Here is a 21,880-nt window from a genome sequence, read left to right on the forward strand (position 1 = left end):
ACACAGTGGAATTATTCAACCTTAAAAAGGATGAAGATTCTGAAACATGTTACCACATGCATGAACTTTGAAAATACTGTGCTAGGTAAAATAAGCCAAATACCGTAATGATTCTACCTTCGTATGAGATATTTAGGGTAGCCAAAATAATAGAGACAGAAAGTGCAATGTTGGTTGCCAGGAGCTGGGGAAAGAGAGAATGGGGAATTATTGTAAAATAGATAAAAAGTTTTGATTTTGTAAGATGAAAATAGTTTTGAAAATGGATGGTAGTGATGGTTCACAGCAATGTGAATGTGATCACTGAACTGTATGCTTACAAATGGTCGAGATGGTAAATTTTATGTTTATGTTATGTGCATTTTATTATAATTTTTTAAGATTAAAAATATGAGTTTTTTTATATAAATGCCTTATATTTATATGGAAACTTGGTGACCTGGGACTCATATGTGATCTTATTGCAAATGAACAAAGCTTCAATTATTTATTTTGTCACAGTTCTCAAAAACGTGCTCCTGAGCCATGGTACAATCCTCTAGTAAACTTGGTGAACCTAACTGCAAATAGAGGTGGAATAAAATACAGCTGGCTAATACTCTCTGCCTGCGGCTGAGAATTCCATAATTTGGAGCCTTGCTGAGTTGGAAAAGCCAACTCTAAGTTGAATAAGTCCATATTGCTGAGTTGGAAAAGTTAACTACTGTAGTTCATCAACTCGAACACAATTTTTAACTGCAAAGTATACCTCAAATTCATACATTTCTCTTCATTTCTATTTGCATCATTCTAATCCAGTTTTTCATCACTTTTTGGTGGAATATAATCACCCTTTCTGTTTTTCCCTCTTGCCTGCTTCTAGTTCATTTTCTACATAGCAGCCAAAAATCTTCTTTAAAAATACATTACATTGTATCAGTTCACTGCTTGGTGGCTTTTCATTTCATGTAAGATATGATCGAAACATCTTACTGTGGTGTACAAGGTGCTGCACCATCTGGTTCCCGTGCAACAGCTGCCGCACTCTGCCTCTCTCAGCACCTCTTAGACCATGGGCTGGCTTTCATTTTTTTGAACATGCCAAGCTCCTGCTATGGCACATCTGCATATGCTACCCCATGCTTTAAAGACTCTTTCCTCCCCTTTTCAGAAGGGTGCGTCTTTGTTCTTTGGATCTCAAATACTGCTTCTTCTAGAAGTTTCTCCTGAATACTCTATCTAACGTGGATCTCTCATTATCTCGATTTCCTCTTTGTTTACTTCATGGCATTGAACAAAAGTTGTAATTACATCATTTAATTGTTGATTTACTTCTTTTTTTTTTCTATTCCCCATATTTGAATCTGAGCTTTTGGAGATCTGAGCACCTAATGGAGATTTGGATAGAAAAAGAAATCAATAAAAACCATAGAACGATTGGATGAATAAAAACAAAACGTTGACCAGGCGTGGTGGCTCAGGCCTGTAATCCCAGCACTTTGGGAGGTCGGCTTGGGCGGATCACCTGAGGTCAGGAGTTCAAGACTAGCCTGGCCAACATGGTGAAACCCTGTCTCTACTAAAAGTACAAAAATTAGCCGGGTGCGGTGGCAGGAAACTGTATTCCCAGCTCCTCCAGGAGGCTGAGGCAGGAGAATTGCTTGAACCCTGGAGGTGGAGGTTGCAGTGAGCCAAGATTGCACCACTGCACTCCAGCCTGGGTGACAAGAGCGAGACACCATCTCAAGTAAAAAAAAAAAAAAAAGAAAAAAAGAAAAGAAAATTAAATATGACCTAAACATTTATCAATAGAGGAATAGTTTTTTTATGATACCATCCAGTTGTTTAAAATAATTGGATTTCTATGTGCTGTACTTAAATGAAAAAAGCAGGTTGCATAACCATTCATTAATTACAGTGATATTTTATAAAATGTGTATATGCATGTGTGAGTATAATATATACATACATATGCATATATGCACATACACATATATACCTGTGTGTGGTTCTGAAGGCATATAGAGCAAATTATTAACAAGGGTTACAGCCAGAGAAGAAAATAATATTATAGAAGTTGGGAATTGAATAATGAAATACTTTAGCTTTCTATTTTATTTACTTCTACTAGATAATGAATTTTTACTCCTACAAACATATTCAGATTTTTTGTATAATTCAAAAATACTTTTTTTGTTTGATGCCTTTATTTACTATGCTACAAATTAACATGGAAATTGAATAATCAAATCAGTGTGAAAGGTTACCAGAAGCAATATATGGTACAAATAAGGATATTATATGAAGAGATTCAATAATTAATATTAAGTATTACATGAAGACCTTAAACTGATGCTGCTAGATAAGAATAAATTTTCAATGTTTGGAATACTAAGGGGAAAAAATCACATATTTTTGCTTCTTCAATGAGATAAGTTGCTTGCGATTGTCATGAGTTTTCAGATCTGAAACACTGATTTTTTTATCCCATAAAGAATAAATATATTTGAGAGTTTTACATTTTATTCAATAGTGCTGCAATTGATAATGAACACAGAGACAAGGCATCCGAAGATTTTACAACCAAGCACAGTTGTAAGCATTACATTTCTATATTTGATCAGCTCTGTCACACTTACTCAACTTTGTAAAACAAGGAAACAAAAATTTTTGTCTCTTTTTATGGGCTGGTTGGATCAATATGGTAAGAATGCATATGTCCTGTATGTAACTGCAAATTCAAACAGAAAAGATGATTGCAGAAATTCAATACGTGTTTTCCTGAAATAATGTTGAAAGGTTATTAAAAAATAAAGGCCAGAGGGAAACTAAAGAATTCCAGCCCACTTGCGGTATTTAAAAATGTGCACTTTCTTACCTACAAAAGGCACAAGTGCAAGACAGCTTTAGCTTTTTAAAGAAGAACATCAGACAGCCTTGTGGACTTTTGCAGTATTGAACTTGAAGCCATTTCTTTTTGTAAGTTCTGCTTTCATCTTTGTTTCAGGTGATAGTAAGTGCTTCCAGAAAGCACTTACATATTGAGGCAACATGCAAATTAAGTCAACATGCAAATTAAGTCTTCCCCTCACCCCCCGTGTCCCTGCCCGCCCCTCAATTCCTGATTGTAGGAGGAACAGTTCCCTCCCTCACTCCATGGGCATTTGACTATAAAATAGGAGCTACTACTCTCTTGAAAGTATTAGGAGAAAATATTCTGCCCTCTCTCCTGTCACCCACAGAAGGAAGGCCTTATCTGAATGGATGAAGTTCGCCAGGGGGAGGATCACCACTGGCTCTAAGAATCTATGCACTCTACAGATTACATATAGTCTTTCCTTTTTTCCCTTCTGGAATACCTGGACTGTTGAGATGCTCTAAACCCGACTAGATAGGTAAATTCAGTACAGGGGAGAAACAGCAAAAAGCACATTTAGACCTAGCATCCAGGCAGTGGACATTTTTTTTGCCACCAAAAATAAGCTTGATTGACCAACATAAAATAGACTCGTTTCTCCCTATTCCTCTCACTAATTATTCTGAAAACTTCTGGACCTTAAGTGTAAAACAAACGGAAGAAGACAAAGAAAAGGTAAGAGATAAAGAAGAGCTGCAGGGACCTCTGGACCCAAAGAATAAAATGACAGTAAGTTTCCTGGTTTTCTTCTTGTCACATTTATCTCAGACTTGGAGATGGAGAAGTTGGCAACCTGGAAACATCAATAGGAGCAGGTAAAAAAGAAAAAAACCAATTCTGTCTAGCTGAAGTACCAGGACAGAGGCAACCTAAGATAGAAAGCTTTTAGATAGCATCACCCTACCCCAAACAACATGGAAAAGTGGTGGCCTTACAAAAACCTCCATTCTTGGAGTCCAGGTAGGAGCCTAGGCTATACTTAATAAGATTATAATGAAGCACCCCTTGCCTCCCAATCCAGCCCAGTTATCAAAAAAGACAAGGTAGGGAACTGGTAATTTTATCACCACCCAGGAGTAATGAGCCCCACCACCCTATGGTATCACCGAAGGCCATGTGGAGATCCTGAACTTCCACCTCCTACTCAGTGGCAACAAAGCAGCTCTTGCCCTTTTTGTATCAGGGGAGGACAAGTCAGAAGCCTGACTCTTCACCACCAGTCAGTGGGTAACAAGGCTTTTCTCTTCCCTCCTCCCATTCTGTGAGTGGAGGCCACATGGGGACCAGAAACAAGGTGTTCCTCTCCTTCCCAGCAAGTGTGGTATCAGTGGAGGTCTAATTGGGATCCTGGAATCCCACTGCCACTCAACAATAAAACATTCCTACCCCTGCCCTGGAGTGTCAAAGAAGGCTAAGTGTTTAACCTGAACTTTCACATCAACCTGGTAGTAGCAGTGTGGTGTCCCTGTCTTCCCCTGTTGTTGTGGTATAAGAGCAGAACTGATAAACAGAAAATATCAGTAAGATCCATTATCTCATAACATAATAATCAAATGCCCAGGTTTCAATAAAAAATTATACCAAGAACTAGGAATATCTTACAAGACTATCAATAAGTGCCAACACCAAGATGATGCAGATATTATAACTACCTCAACAAGGATTTTAAGGCAACTTTAATGAGCAGTTATAAATGTTTTAAACACATGAAATAATGGAAAGTCTCTGCAAAGTAATAGAAGAAATAAAGATGAACCAAATGGGAACTTTAGAACTGAGAAACAGAATAACTGAAATGAAGGCTCACTGGATGGGTTCAAGAGAAGAGTGACAAAGATACAGGAAAGAATCAGAATTTGGAGATAGAATAATAGAAATTAATCAATCTGAACAACAGAGAAAAACTAAACTAGAACAACAAAAACCAAAACAGAACCTCAGGGACTTCTAGGATTATAACAAAAGATCTGATATAAGAGTTCCAGAAAGAGAAGAGAAAGACGATAAGGCTGAAAAAGTATTCAAATTTGGTGAAAGATACAAAGATACAGGCCTAAGAAGCTGAGCATAGCCCAAAAAGGATAAGCTCATAGAAATCATGCCAGGATGCATCATAATCAAACTTTTGAAAAGTAAAAACAAAGAAAACCTCTTGAAAGCAGCAAGAAAGAAATGACGCCTTACATATGGTGGATAAACAGTTTGAATGACAGCTGATTTCTCATCAAAAATCAAGGAGGCCAGAAGGAAATGGCATAAGTTTTTTCAAGTGCATAAAAGAAAAACAATCCACTCTGAATTTTATATCTGGTAAAATAATCCCTCAGAAATGAAAGGGAAAGAAAGACTTTATCAGACATATAAAAAGCAAAACAACTTGCTACTAAGAGACCTACTGCTCAAGAATGCCTAAAGGAAATTCTCTAAACCTTTGGACATAAAAAAGAAGCAATCTTGAAACATCAGGAAGGTAAGAAGCAAAAATATGAGTAAATGCGTTAGGCTTTCCTTCTCTTGAGCTTTCTAATTTATTTTGGACAGTTGAATCAAAGCATACAGTGTTGGAAAAAGAGACAATATATATTCAATTTTGTTCACTAGAATACTCTCTCTTGAGGCCTTCAGCCACCATGAAAATAGTCTGATTGTTCTATAGTCACCAGGCTTGAGGGAGCCCAAACAAAGACCCTGGACTACATGGAGAAAGAGATGCCTGGCCATGCCTCAGCTGCTCCAGCCACCATCAAACTGCAAATACATGAGAGACCCCAAGTCAGTGCTGCCCAACTGAGCTATTCCTGAAATCTTGATCTCCAGAATCTGTGAGATAGTAAAATGATTAGTGTCTAAGCTTCTAACTTTTGAGATGATTTGTTATACAGCAGTAGATAAGTAAGACAACATGTATGATAGTCATTATGGAAAAGCAAATTAAAACCGCAATGATACATGTACACACATATGTACATCCTGCATGTACACACATGTACTCAAGGAAAAAAAAAAACACAATGAGATACCAGTAGATACCCACTAGGATGATTGCAATGGAACAGAGTGATAATTCCAAATGTTAGTGAGGATGTGGAACAATTACAACTTTCATACATTGACATAACCACTGTGAAAACCTGAAAACCTGTTGAGCAGAGTTAAAGCATAATATATGCATACTTTTGAGCCAGCAATTCCATTCCCAACAGAAATATACATAGATTTGTATGCAAAAATACTCATAGCTGTATTAATAAAAGCCGCCACATGCAAGAATCTAAATGTCCATCAAAGGTAGAATGAATAAATACAGTTAACATAAAGAACTGCTACATGCAACAACTGAAGTGTTTCTCATGATCATAAATAAATACAAGTTTACCTTAAAGGGTAAAGCAAATTATTTACTTAAAAGCTGATATTTTGATCTTTGATTTCAGATTCTATTTCTCAGTTGGCTCAGATGTGGAAAAAAGGTCTTCCATTCAAATATTCATTGCCTGTTTGGCTTAAGTCATAGATTGATGGATATTTGCCTTTGATCCACAAATCAGAATAACTTGTGTGGTTCAGACAGAATGAAGTACATTTAATTAATTATAATTTTATGAACTTAGCACAAGAAAGACACCCACCAAACAAGGCTAAAAAATGCATAAAGTGAAAAATAGCTAAGATTTAGTTAATGTAAGCTATGTGCTAGATGCACACTGTTGATCACATTCCTCATCAGTCAAGATCCTATGAGAAACACAATTTACTCAGACGGTTTTAACTCAAGGGCCATTAATGAAGGGACTATTTACAGAGAACTGGGCAAAGATAAGAAAACCAAAAATAGATACTGAAGTTCCCAGGAGCTACAAAGGAGTGAAAGCCATTAATTCTGACACTTAAGCCTGTAGGACAAGCGGCAGAATAGTGATTCTGTGGCCCAGTGAAAACTGGCATTGTGGAGTAAAGGCCATGAGACAGAAGAGGATTGAATCTAATGCCATAAAGTGGGTAGGGATCAGTCTTGAGGCACAGAGTAGTTTGAAGAAGGACAAAGATTGAATGGGACAGAGTCGAGAGAGGAGATGGCAAATGAAAGCAACCAAGACAAATGATTTAAAGGATTTATCTCAGTTTTCAAAAGCTATCTGGTAAGACAGAGTTCTTCTCATTTTAAAAGTAGAAGAAGTGAGAGTTACAATTGGTAAATAATTTGTTCAATTCTTAAGTCTACAGGCTTAATGATTACACTATTTCTGATGCAGAGTATATGCCCCCAAATATTTGTTTCAATAATTAATTGAGTGTATGCTATATTGGATGTAATTAGGTGTGTGTTATCTTTATAATATAAGCTAATTAACTATAGTAATTATTAGTTAGTACAAAAGAGATGACTTTTCTCCCCTGAGATACCAAATGCCACTTAATTAGGATTAAGAAACAGGCCATGTTCAGGATTAGAGCAGAGGAGACAGATTCACTAGAAATGAAGAACTTGAAAAGGCAGGTTTTTATCAGGCTGCCAGCAGAGAGTAAGTCCTACCTGAATTGTTACAAATACTACTTCTCCTCCCACTTGCCCTATGGTTCACATATACTGTCAATTTAGTATTCTGAACATTCAAGTCTCTGAATCCATGCTCTTTCACATGCTGCTACCTGACCTGAAATGTCTTTCCTCTCCGTTTCTAACTATCCCACTTGTTCTTCAAAGCCAACTTAAAAGCCATTTCTTCCATAAAGTCCTCCTGAAAGCAGAGAATATGTCTTATACTTCTATGCAACTCCTCATGCCTCATATATCACCTGAAATACGTAAGGTACTCCATTAGTATTTTTAAATGAATTAAATTGAAAATAAATGAGAACTGATTTCTAAAGATTACAAACTTTTGTGGAAGCAAGGTAGAGGGAAACAGAACTGAAATATGATAGGTATTAGAGGCAGATCAAAGTAATACAGACTAAAGATTGGCCAATATGGCACAGCCCAGAGCTGAGCTCCATTCCCCTTGCAGTTGCCCAAGTGCCATGTGAAGGCCTGCTCAGACAACACTATCCATGTCTCCCTGTGTAGCTTTCTGATTCTCTTGGAAGAAATATACATATATGTGTGTTGACCTGTCTCACTTTTAAATTTTATTCTTCCTTTTATAATTTATGACTAAAATGAACTTGAATTAGTTTTATTATGAATGAACATACGTTATTTTTTCCCTAACAGAATGATTACATTTTAATAGAATCTTTTCATGAGTCATTATTCCTCTCAAATTTGAGTAGTCTTAAAATTTGTATTTAAAGATTTACTCCCAACCCCTCTTCTTCTCAACCCCACCTCCAAATTTATATGAAGTAGATCATTACGGTGTTAAGGCATTGTATAAAACATGGCAGAGGCTATTCATAAATGAATAATAGATGATTTCTGACACTAGGAAGTTTAGGCCATTGCAAGAAAGCTAAGAAACATATATAACAAGAGGTAGAATTTTTGAGGTCTAAAAGTAATTGCTAGGTGGTTGAGATGGGAGAACTCACTTCTGATTAAGAAGACTAGGAAGGGCTTCATGAAGAAAATAATGTATTTTAATTTTTATTCAATGCTGAGCCCTTGTGTCTATGAATCAAGGAGCAGACTGAAGGAGTCTGATGGATTTTTTTTGTATTTCTTTTAAAGGAATAAGGAAAAGAGTACAGTCGCTATTTAGGTGTCACTGAAGGAAACAGACATGCCATAGAGAGGTGATATATAACATTATCCAATTCAAGGGAAGCAGGAAACTTACAGATCGCCCATTCCACCCAGGGCCACCATGTTGCACAACATCATGAGACACTATACATACCCTAGTGTATGTAAATGTAAAACAGTAAGGAGCCTTAAGGAGACTTTTTAGATTTTTTTCTGATCATTTCCCCATGAAATTTTAATACTATATATATAGTATGTCATAATAGTACATATTATGTACTGTATGTAATCTGTGCTCTACACATAAAAGTTAAATTTTTATTTCCTTCCCCATGTGCAAATTGTCATCCTCTTGATGGGTCCTACCACCTGTGTTGAGAATGCATGTTGTAAAAGAAACAACCATTTGTATTACAGTAAACGTCTTTCCTACAACAATGTTGATGATTCTCCTGGAATGGAAAAAGCCCTGTTCCCCAATGCCACTTTGAACCTCAAGAGAGAGTCAACAGTAATTTAGGAATCCTATGCCTCATAAATTTGATTTTGGATAAGTTATTATTTCAATCTCAAATATTAGGTTAATTTAGCTGACATCTCTGTTTTGGTACCAGTACCATGCTGTTTTGGTTACTGGAGCCTTGTAGTATAATTTGAAGTCAGGTAGCATGATGCCTCCAGCTTTGTTCTTTTGGCTTAGGATTGTCTTGACAATGTGGGCTCTTTTTTGGTTCCGTATGAACTTTAAAGTAGTTTTTTCCAATTCTGTGAAGAAAGTCATTGGTAGCTTAATGGGGATGGCATTGAATCTAAATTACCTTGGGCAGCATGGCCTTTTTCACAATATTGATTCCATGAGCATGGAATGTTCTTCCATTTGTTTGTGTCCTCTTTTATTTCAGTGAGCAGTGGTTTGTAGTTCTCCTTGAAGAGGTCTTTGAAATCCCCTGTAAGTTGGATTCCTAGGTATTTTATTCTCTTTGAAGCACTTGTGAATGGGAGTTCACTCATGATTTGGCTCTCTGTTTGTCTGTTATTGGTGTATAAGAATGCTTGTGATTTTTGCACATTGATTTTATAGCCTGAGACTTTGCTGAAGTTGCTCATCAGCTTAAGGAGATTTTGGACTGAGACGATGGGGTTTTTAAAATAGACAATCATATCATCTGCAAACAGGGACAATTTGAGTTCTTCTTTTCCTAATTGAATACCCTTTATTTATTTCTCCTGCCTGTTCCCCTGGCCAGAACTTCCAACACTATGTTGAATAGGAGTGGTGAGAGAGGGCATCCCCATCTTGTGCCAGTTTTCAAAGAGAATGCTTCCAGTTTTTGCCCATTCAGTATGATATTGGCTCTGGGTTTGTCATAAATAGCTCTTATTATTTTGAGATATGTTTTATCAACACCTAATTTATTGAGGGTTTTTAGCATGAAGGGCTGTTGAATTTTGTCAAAGGCCCTTTCTGCATCTATTGAGATAATCATGTGGTTTTTGTCTTTGGTTCTGTTTATATGCTGGATTACATTTATTGATTTGCAAATGTGGAACCAGCCTTGCATCCCAGGGATGGAGCCCACTTGATCATGGTGGATAAGCTTTTTGATGTGCTGTTGGATTCGGTTTGCTATTATTTTATTGAGAATTTTTGCTTCGATGTTCATCAGGGATATTGGTCTAAAATTCTCTTTTTTGTTGTGTCTCTGCCAGGCTTTGGTATCAGGATGATGCTGGCCTCATAAAATGAATTAGGGAGGATTCCCTCTTTTTCTATTGATTGGAATAGTTTCAGAAGGAATGGTACCAGCTCCTCCTTGTACCTCTGGTAGAATTCGGCTGTGAATCCATCTGGTCTGGACTTTTTTTGGTTAGTAGGCTATTAATTATTGCCTCAATTTCAGAGCCTGTTATAGGTCTATTCAGGGATTCAACTTCTTGCTGGTTTAGTCTTGGGAGGGTGTATGTCTCCAAGAATGTATCCATTTCTTCTAGATTTTCTAGTTTATTTGTGTAGAGGTGTTTATAGTATTCTCTGATGGTAGTTTGTATTTCTGTGGGATCGGTGGTTATATCTCCTTTATCATTTTGTATTGTGTCTATTTTATTCTTCTCTCTTTTCTTTTTTATTAGTCTTGCTAGCGGTCTATCAATTTTGTTGATCTTTTCAAAAAAGCAGCTCCTGGATCCATTGATTTTTTTGAAGGGGTTTTTGTGTCTCTATCTCCTTCAGTTCTGCTCTGATCTTAGTTATTTCTTGCCTTCTTGTAGCTTTTGAATGTGTTTGCTCTTGCTTCTCTAGTTCTTTTAATTGTGATGTTAGGGTGTCAATTTTAGGTCTTTCCTGCTTTTCCTTCTGGGCATTTAGTGCTATAAATTTCCCTCTACACACTGCTTTAAATGTGTCCCAGAGATTCTAGTATGTTGTATCTTTGTTCTCATTGATTTCAAAGAACATTTTTATTTCTGTCTTCAATTCATTATATACCCAGTAGTCATTTAGGAGCAGGTTGTTCAGTTTCCATGTAGTTAAGCGACTTTGAGTGAGTTTCTTAATCCTGAGTTCTAGTTTGATTGCACTGTGGTCTGAGAGACAGTTTGTTATAATTTCTGTTCTTTTACATTTGCTGAGGAGTGCTTTACTTCCAACTATGTGGTCAATTTTGGAATAAGTGCAATGTGGTGCTGAGAAGAATGTATATTCTGTTGATTTGGGGTGGAGATGTCTATTAGGTCCACTTGGTGCAGAGCTGAGTTCAATTCAATTCCTGGATATCCTTGTTAACTTTCTGTTTCGTCGATCTGTCTAATGTTGGCAGTGGGGTGTTAAAGTCTCCCATTATTATTGTGTGGGAGTCTAAGTCTCTTTGTAGGTCTCTAAGGACTTTATGAATCTGGGTGCTCCTGTATTGGGTGCATATATATTTAGGATAGTTAGCCCTTCTTGTTGAATTGATCCCTTTACTATCATGTAATGGACTTCTTTGTCTCTTTTGATCTTTGTTGATTTAAAGTCTGTTTTATTAGAGACTAAGATTGCGACCCCTGCCTTTTTATGTTTTCCATTTGCTTGGTATATCTTCCTCCATCCCTTTATTTTGAGCCTATGTATGTCTCTGCACGTGAGATGGGTCTCCTGAATACAGCACAGTGATGGGTCTTGACTCTTTATCCGATTAACCAGTCTGTGTCTTTTAATTGGAGCATTTAGCCCATTAATATTTAAGGTTAATATTGTTATTTGTGAATTTGATCCTGTCATTATGACGTTAGCTGGTAATTTTGCTCATTAGTCGATGCAGTTTATAGACCAATGGAATAGAACAGAGCCCTCAGAAGTAATACCACACATCTACAACCATCTGATCTTTGACAAACCTGACAAAAACAACAAATGGGGAAAGGATTCCCTGTTTAATAAATGGTGCTGGGAAAACTGGCTAGCCATATGTAGAAAGCGGAAACTGGATCTCTTCCTTATATCTTATACAAAATTAATTCAAGATGGATTAGAGACTTAAATGTTAGACCTAGAACCATACAAACCCTAGAAGAAAACCTAGGCAATACCATTCAGGACATAGGCATGGGCAAAGACTTCATGTCTAAAACACAAAAGCAATGGCAACAAAAGTCAAAATAGACAAATGGGATCTAATTATACTAAAGAGCTTCTGCACAGCAAAAGAAACTACCATCAGAGTGAACAGGCAACCTACATAATGGGAGAACATTTTTGCAATCTATCCATCTGACAAAGGGCTAATATCCAGAATCTACAAAGAACTTAATCAAGTTTATAAGAAAAAACAAACAACCCCATCAAAAAGTGGGCAAAGGACATGAACAGACACTTCTCAAAAGAAGATATTTGTGCAGCCAATGGACACATTGAAAAAATACTCATCATCACTGGCCATCAGAGAAATGCAAATCAAAACCATAATGAAATGCCATCTCACAGCGGTTAGAATGGCAATCATTAAAAAGTCAGGAAACAACAGGTGCTGGAGAGGATGTGGAGAAATAGGAACACTTTTACACTGTTGGTGGGACTGTAAACTAGTTCAACCATGGTGGAAGACAGTGTGGTAATTCCTCAAGGATCTAGAACTAGAAGTACCATTTGACCCAGCCATCCCATTACTGGGTATATACCCAAAGGATTATAAATCATGCTGCTGTAAAGACACATGAACACGTATGTTTATTGTGGCACTATTCACAATAGCAAAGACTTGGAACCAACCCAATTGTCCATCAGTGAGGGCCTGGATTAAGAAAACGTAGCCCATATACACCAGGGAATACTATGCAGCCATAAGAAAAGGATGAGTTCATGTCCTTTGTAGAGACATGGATGCAGCTGGAAACCATCATTCTCAGCAAAGTATCGCAAGGACAAAAAACCAAACACCGCATGTTCTCACTCATAGGTGGGAATTGAACAATGAGAACACTTGGATACAGGAAGGGGAACATCACACACTAGGGCCTGTCATGGAGTGGAGGGAGTGGGGAGGGATAGCATTAGGAGATATACCAAATGTAAATGATGAATTAATGGGTGCAGCACACCAATATGGCACATGTATACATATGTAACAAACCTACATGTTGTGCATATGTACCCTAGAACTTAAAGTATAATAAAAATTTAGTTGACATCAGCACTAATAATAACAAAAACTCTTGCCAGATACCAAAAAGAATTTTCACATTTTTATAGGGCTAATAGAATTTGACTGAAAAGCCCTAAATCATCAGTCACATGAGGGTTTGCCTGTGTTGCAGACCTTAATGAAGGGCTAAGGTTTCTCATTTTCAGATTTCCCCCTTCAAATGATCTCCTTCACTTAATCATGCACAATAGTTAGCCCTTCCTGTTTCTGCATCTCCAGCACCCACGTATCCAAAGATTCATTAGTGTCTCAGTTCAAACACAAGCCTGAAGAACTGGCAAAGACTTTGAAATATTCTTTCTATTAAATTTCTTCATAGAAGATGTCAGCAAAGATTTGCTTTCACACTGATATAAACTACCTCCCAAATGCACTAAGGTCTTAGAAAGTGGAAGTAGTTATTGTTTATTATTGTTTTAAATAACATTTTCCCCACTATTGTGAGTCATATATCTTACAGGTATTTTAGCTTAAAATTGCAAAGACTTTATATGAGGTTGCTAGCCAGACTTTTTTTTCTTCCATTTCTCAAGTATTGTTCTTCATAATGGTAAACAACAGCAAAACACTTTCCCTTCTTTTAATGGAACAATCTGTCTTGACACTAAATTGGATGCTCAAGGGCCTATTCAAGAACGAGACTCAATGACCACTTTCAAGTTTATTAAATGTTAAGAAAATTCTCATGTAGAAAAGAAGTTTAGACCTTGAAACCCACAAGGTCCTATCTAACTCTTAAGATTCCAAAAAGAGTATTTTGTTTTGAATATACCAAGAACCTCAAAAGATGTCAGTGATCCAGTTCAGGTGACAAGCTAGAACCCTGATAAATATTTTCACTCCAGCTATTTTTCCCCTCAATGTTAGAGACCTGGTTTGTTCCAAACCTATAAATCTTTTTTTGCTAGATTGTTACAATATTTGACTCCAATGGGATGGGAGATTTTACATGTGAAGTTTAAAGGATCTCTCCACATTGTAAAAGGAACACAATAGTATCTAAAAAGCTCTCTTTCTTAGAACATCAAGTATTTCCTACAGGATAATTCCTTTCTCATCCCCAGAAGGCAGAGTTGATCCTATCACGCCAGGCTTTCAGTAAAATGTCAAAATTCCTTAGAACGACATACAATGTTGTCTCTAGTCTGACCCTATATATGTTTATAACCTCATTTTAAGCTAACCTTTCTTTTACTTCTCCTATGTTCCTGAGCTTTTCTAAACATAACATTTTCATTAATTTTTCTGCCTCTTTACGTGTCACTTCCTCTGTCTAGAAGTTACTTGCTTTCTCTTCCCGACGATGATCACTTCCTTAACAAGTTCTTTATATAAGTAGTCACTTTCTTCTCTAATATCATCATACTTTGCACATATTTCTATAGCACTTCTCCCACTGATTTGCCCCCTTCTTTGTATGTAGGCTTGTCCCTGATCATAGGCGGTCCTTTTCTGAGAACGAGGAGGGTGTTAAGTCATAAAGTTAGCATTACATTATGCATTTATTTATTAGGCTGAACTACATGAAACTGCTGAAATTTTGTCATTTTGGCCTATAAAAATGTCTCTATTTATACTCTACCTCATTATACAAATACTTCTCAAAAACCTATTAAAAACACACTGAGGCAGATAGCATACTCACCAAGTATTCCATTTGTATACTTAGACTTTCTGACTCCATTGCTATTATGTGGGGCTTAGTCTGGTCAATGAAACATGGAAAAGTAAACAGAAGTATGCCACTTTCTAGCTGAAACAGTGAAAATACCATGTGTATCTTTCCAAGCTCTCTGCTCTTGCTTTAATGACCAAAGAAACTGTATGTTCTAGACAGTGCAGCTACAGATGGTAAAACTAACTCGAATCACCAAGTGACATATGGAGTAGAGCCCTACACCGACCCCTAATGTATACAAGCAAGAAATAAACCATTACTGCATTAAGCTATTAGGTTTTCAGCTTTAATGTCTGGCAGTCTTACATATAATGAGTTTAAATACACAAAGAAATGAGGTAAAAGAAAATAAAAATAGGTAAATAAAGACAGGATAGGATTAAATCCAAAGTGTAAGCCATTATGTCTTCTATATACTAAAGGTACATATTTGTTTCTGAGCTTCCTGGTGGTCAAGTAAAAAGGAGAACCCTCATCTGTTGCAAAATGCGAAGACGCCATAAAATAAAAAAAAAACCTTATAACCATAATTTAAGTGCTCAATATATATTGATTGAATAAAATTTTATACCATTTTATGTGTGTATATCACATTTTAGGAAAATAGAGCATAGAAAGATTACCTCTAGAAAGATTAAAGAATGAGAAAATGGGTCAGAGAAACTTCTTACCTATGTTTGGCTTTGGGTAACTCTACATCAATTACTTTTCTATATCCACAGATGTTAGCCTCAAATTTCAAAATAGTAGGTGATTCTGAATAAGAGGATACTACTGAGGGAAACTATTCACTTTGAGCATGCATCTGTTATAAGCTCTTTTTAAAAATATTATTTAACTACATATCAACACACCCATGACAAAAGATTTTACATTAATAAGTTCTTAACTGAGAGGCGAGAATAATACCTCCTCTAATTTTGTAAGAATCTTAAGGCATAGAGACCAACAGAAAGGTGTTAATAACTTTATTCTGCAAACTTTTAGTGTAACAAAGTAATTATCTGAGCTGTTAGCTCTCTAGTTGCATATTTCCATATTAACATGTAAAATTGTTATGTATAAGTATAAGCATAGAAGCTTGTGAGATCATGGATCATTTTTATCTATACTTTTTGCAAAATATTCAATAACTGCATTATTTTTGTAATCTGAGAAATGCACTTTTGAAATACAAAGATTCAAACACTTTGGCATTTTTATTCAGTCTGTTCTCCATATTACCTATCCGCCCTCAGTTTATCCTCACTGATAACCTTGAACTGCTTATAAATATAATGGCCATTTGGAATTTCTCTGAAAAAATGAGATAGCATCATATCATTTATTACCCTTTTACTACCTCTATAATATAAAGCTTGTTTGAGGACAGAGATTGTCACAATAATAAGCCAGATCCGTACATGAAATACAAGAACCTCAGCATTCCCACTAGCAAAATTCATAGAGAAGCCCACTCCTAGTTTTCTTCTTGATACTTCTGCTTCAACTAATATGCACAAGCATCTCAGCCCTGATCTTGCAATGCCCTTGTTTATTCAATATGATCTTGGGTCTGTTATATTGTCTCTCGTCTCACAGTCAAAATTTTCGAACACGTTTTCTGTGATTTTTATTCGTTACCCAAGCTACACTACTCATTTCCAGAAAGGTACCTCTACTTCTAATAATTTATCTTAAATAATGGTATCAGTAATGTTTGCTTAAAATGGTATTTATTATAGAATTATTTACATTCTACATTGCTAGCAGCTTTAACTTCAAAGTAATGTTTATCATGCCTTACATTCTTGATAATTGTTTTATATATTTGAATCATTTATACCTTTTTTCTGTATTCAGACATAAGCATTCCAATTTCTCATCTGAGGATCCACAGACAATTGGCAGGACTGGTACATTGCTCCTTTTTTCACCAGGTTATTTGGGTTTATATTTTGCTATTGAGTTATGTGAGTTCCTTATATATTTTGTATATTAACTCCATATCAAATATAGGGCTTGCAAATATTTACCCCTGCTCCAGAAGCTGATTTTCTATGTTGTTGCTTCTTTTGCTGTGTACAAGATTTTTGGTTGAATGTAGTCCCATTTATTTATTTTTGCTTTTTGTTGCTTGTGCTTTTAGTGTCATATCTGAGAAATCTGCTGAAACTAACATTAAGGAACTTTCTTTTCCTGTGTTTTCTTCTAGAAATTTTATAGTTTTTGATCTTACATTTAAGTCTTTAATCCATTGTGAGTTAATTTTTGTATGGTATAAGACAAGGGTCCAGTTACACTCTTATGTGGCTATCCAGTTTTCCCAGCACCATTTTTTGAAGAAACTATCTTTTCTATGTTGTAAGTTCTTGGCACCTTTATCAAAAATCAATTGACTTACTGGGCACCATGGCTCACACCTGTAATCCCAACACTTTGGGAGGCCGAGACAGGTGGATCACTTGAGATCAGGAGTTCAAGACCAACCTGGCCAACACAGTGAAACCCCATCTCTACTAAAAATACAAAAATGAGCCAGGCATGGTAGTGTGTGCCTGTAGTCCCAGCTACTTGGGGGCTGAGGCACAAGAATCATTTGAACCTGGGAGGCAGAGATTACAGTGAGCTGAGATCGCACCACTACACTCCAGTCTGGGCCACAGAGTGAGACTGTGTCTCAAAAAATAAAATAAAATAAATTGGACGTAAATGCATGAATTGATTTTGGGACTCTCTATTCCATCTGTTTATGTGTCTGTGTTTATGCCAGTAACAGACTGTTTTGATTACCTCAGCTTTGTAATATAATTTGAAATCTGGGAGTATGATGTCTCCAGCTTATTTTCAATATTGCTTTGGTTATTTAAGGTATTTTGTGGTTTCGTATACATTTTAGGATTTTTTTTTTTTATTTCTGTGAAAAATGCCATTGGAATTTTAATAGAGATTCCATTGAATCTGTAGAAATTTTTCTGAAGAAGACATACAAATGGCCAACAGGTATATGTAAAGGTGCTCAACATCATTAATCATAAAGAAATGCAAGTTAAAAACACAATGATATATCACCTTACACCCATTAGGATGGGGCTGTTATCAAAAAGACAAGCAATTTGCAAGTGTTTGCAAGGATATTGAGAAGAGGGAACCCTTTTAAACTCTTGATGGGGATGTGAATTGACACCACTATTACAGAAAAGGCTATAGAGGTTTCTCAAAATATTAAAAATAGAACTACCATACAATCCAGCAAACCCATTTTGGTGTATATATCAAAAGTAAATAAAATCAGTATCTCAGAGAGATAATTGTACTCCTGTTTTCATTGCAGCATTATCCACAGTAGCCAAGATATAGAAACAACTTAAGTGTCCATTGATAGGTGAATGGTAAAGGAAGTATGTGTGTGTGTGTGTGTGTGTGATGTGTGTCTTCCACACATCGTATATATATATATGACAGAATAATTAGCCATAAAAAGCAAGAAATCCTGGCATCCGTGACAACATGGATGAAGCTGAAGGACATTGTGCTAAGTGAAATAAACTGGATGTATTTTTAAAAAAACTATATGGTCTCACTTATATGTGGGATCTAAAAGAGTTGAACTCACAGAAGCAGAAAGTTGAATCGTGGTTGCTAAGGACTAGGGAACTGGGGAAATGGTGAGACATTAGTTAAAGGAGGCAAACTTTCAGTTATAAGATGAATAAATTCTGGCATAATGTACATCATGGTGACTGTAGTTAATAATTCTTTGTTGTTTACTTGAAATTTGGTAAGAGAGCAGATTGTGAGGGTCCTCACCATACACACAGACACACGCAAACACACAAAAGGTAACTATAGGTCATGATGAATGTGTTGATTTGACTGTGGTAATCAGTATACAATGTATATGTGCAACAAATCATTACATTGTACACCTTGAATATATACAATTTTTATTTTCCAATTAAATGTTTGTTAAAATTGAGATGATAAACCCAAATAAGCTCACCTTTTTTATAAGACGTTTTTCCTCCAAAGTCAGAAGGATGTCGTCAAAGCCAACATGCATTTAAGAAGTGTCTATGTTAATCCAAAGGAGGGCCACAAGCAGGTTTTTTAAAAGTCACTTCACATTTGAACAATCTGAAGCAATTTCTGCTAAAGTCCTCATTTAACCATTTAGTTTAGTAATCCATATTTTCTTTCTTATACACTTATAAGTCATCAGCCTCCTGGTTTAGTTTTAATTACTGAAAATGGTTCAATAATCATGCAAATACAAAGTATCGTTTTCATGTATTAATGTTCCTCAGAATCGACCTTGGTCAAAGGTGATAGCTGACACCTAGTGGCTGATAAATGCCAGGTAATAAATGCCCAAAACCCTTGCCTCAATTTATAAGTCTCTGAATCAATATATCAACTCTAGAGTTCCCTATGAAACTGACTGAACTGACTGTGGCAGCAGTGTGCTGGAGCCAGGTTGTACCTACTCACAAAACTTAACTTTCAAATATTCAGGAAAGGTACACTGTACTTAGTTATCAAAATATATGGGGGCTGGAATCTGACTTAGAAATTAGCTTACCTTCTTGAGCAAAGTTATTTAATCTCTTAGACCCTCAGTTTGTCATTCAAAAACAGAATAATCCGTACCTCACGAGAAAATTGTAAGGATTAAGTAAGAAAGTTCCTGGTTTGAAATTAATATTTGTTAAAGCAATATGATAGCAAAACCAGTAACTGACCACAGGGAAAAAGTTTCAGCATGTTCGGTGAGCCTTGACTATCTCTCTTTACAACACCCTTTTTTTCTATTTCCTTTGACATTTCCTTGGCTGGTAAGATCATGTTCTGGAAAAGAATATTGCTTAGAATAAAGACTTAAGTTTCAATCCAAGCTTTCAACCTGTGATTTGGAATAATCTTTTGTGGGTTATAATGACCTTAACTGCACAAGGTGGGCTATTTAATTTAAAGTCCCTTCAAGTTAAAAAAATTCTATGATCATATATCTTTTCAATATTTTCCATAAACATGTCCATTGTGAATCTAGCTTGAACCTCTCTACTTCTGCCTTTTCCAACAAAACAGTTTCTTCCCAAGGAACCTATTGCAGTCTTTAAATATTCCAGTCACATCTCATAAGTGAGCCTGTGTAATAAAGGTTTAGAGAGAGATCTCTGAGAATGTTGTGATGCAAATTTCAACTTAAATTCCTTCCAGGGAAGCCATTGGCAAACAGATCTTTCTCTTCCTCAATTTCACAATCATGCACTGTGAACTAATTGGGTCTGATTTATTACGTGTCGCAACTGACCTTCCAGCTCACTGCTAAGCTATTAGGTTTGTCTTGAAGTCAGTAAACCTTGGGTCCCTCTGGTCCTCAATCTGGGCCTTCAGCATCATATGAGCATCATTCACCTTGATTGTCTCAGTCAATGACCTTTCCTTTTAACTCACTAGAGCTTCTGGGATGTTTTCTTTTTATCCCCTACAATGAAATAGCTTTCACTATTGAGACCTCAGAGCCTCAGATAAGAAACCAGTTAAGGTGCTTTAGGCCATTTTTTTATACTTCAAAAAAGATACTATTGCTGTAATATATTGTTTTCTTTCAACAGAACTTCCCCTGTGAGACTGCTGTGTACCTCTTGGTGCCTCTGATTATTCTTGATTTTGAATAGAAGCATTCTAAATTTAATACAAGAGCTATATACTGAAAGTCCAGGCCAGAGTCCAAGTGGCTTTGGAGACTGTATTTGTAAATTTAACTGGTACCTAAAATGTATCAAATGTTGCTCTTTGGTTATGACACCAATATTTTATTTTTTATATTTATTTCACAGCAGCGAAAATGCTATAATTCGCTTAAGGGACAACATGGGAAGGAGGAAACAGCCTATTATTTTTAGTTATAGGCTGCATCCTGGATCTATGGGTTCTAGAAAGAGATTCCGAGGCCCAATCAAAGAAACTCCATGTGAGCCTGAAGCTCCTCATTGGTAGTAAAGCTTGGATGTATGTATATTAAGAGGAAAAAATTCAAAGACAGCTATAAAATAGAACTACCATTTGAGGAACAGGTACCTAAGAGCATCATAAGGCATAACTTACGCTACACATATAAGTGCTGTCCAGCCATGCTTTTTGAGGCAAAGAACTTGACTAGCTAACAAGCTCTTTATTAATTCCAGAGTGCCCAGTAGACTGGTAGCATCTGGAAAGCAGCTGAAGATGTAGCACTGATTAGAACAAACTTGGTGTTAACGAAAGGCTATAGCAACAAAGTTTTATGTGCAGGCCTTCATGGCAGAAGACCTATGTTTTTGCTGAGTGATGTCTAACAGACAAGGAGTCTGTGAAATTATGAAGGTGGTCCTGATGTCTACTGGGAGAGCTAGGGGCTTACCCAATCCCTCCTTGTGGCCTCTGCAGTACTATCCAAAAGTCACACCTTTGTGTTGTATTGATGTAAACCAATGTAAAGCAATCCAAAACAAAATTATTCTTCTTTTGGTCTTTGTTGTTCCAATTCTGGTGCCAATATTCATCGACACTATGATTCAGGGCAAGTTCCTTCAACTTTCTAAGCCTTGCTTTCTTCATCGACAGATACAGGTTGAGCATAACTCATCCCAAAATGCTTGGGATAAGAAGTGTTTCGGATTTTGAATTTTTTTCAAATTTTTGCATATGCATAATGAGATATCTTAGAGATGGGACCCAAATGTAAACACAGAATTTATTTATATTTAATAAATACATTATATGCATAACCTGAAGGTAATTTTATACAATATTTTAAATAATTTTGTGCATCACTGTGACCTGTCACATAAGATCAGGCGTGGAATTTTCTACTTGTGGTGTCATGTCTGCACTCAAAAAGTTTTGGATTTTGGAGCCTTTTAGAGTTTGGATGTTTAAATTAGGGGTGCTCAACCTGTATATGTACCTTATGGGGT

The sequence above is a fragment of the Piliocolobus tephrosceles genome, chromosome 14 (assembly GCF_002776525.5).
Source record: "Piliocolobus tephrosceles isolate RC106 chromosome 14, ASM277652v3, whole genome shotgun sequence".
NCBI lineage: Eukaryota > Metazoa > Chordata > Mammalia > Primates > Cercopithecidae > Piliocolobus > Piliocolobus tephrosceles.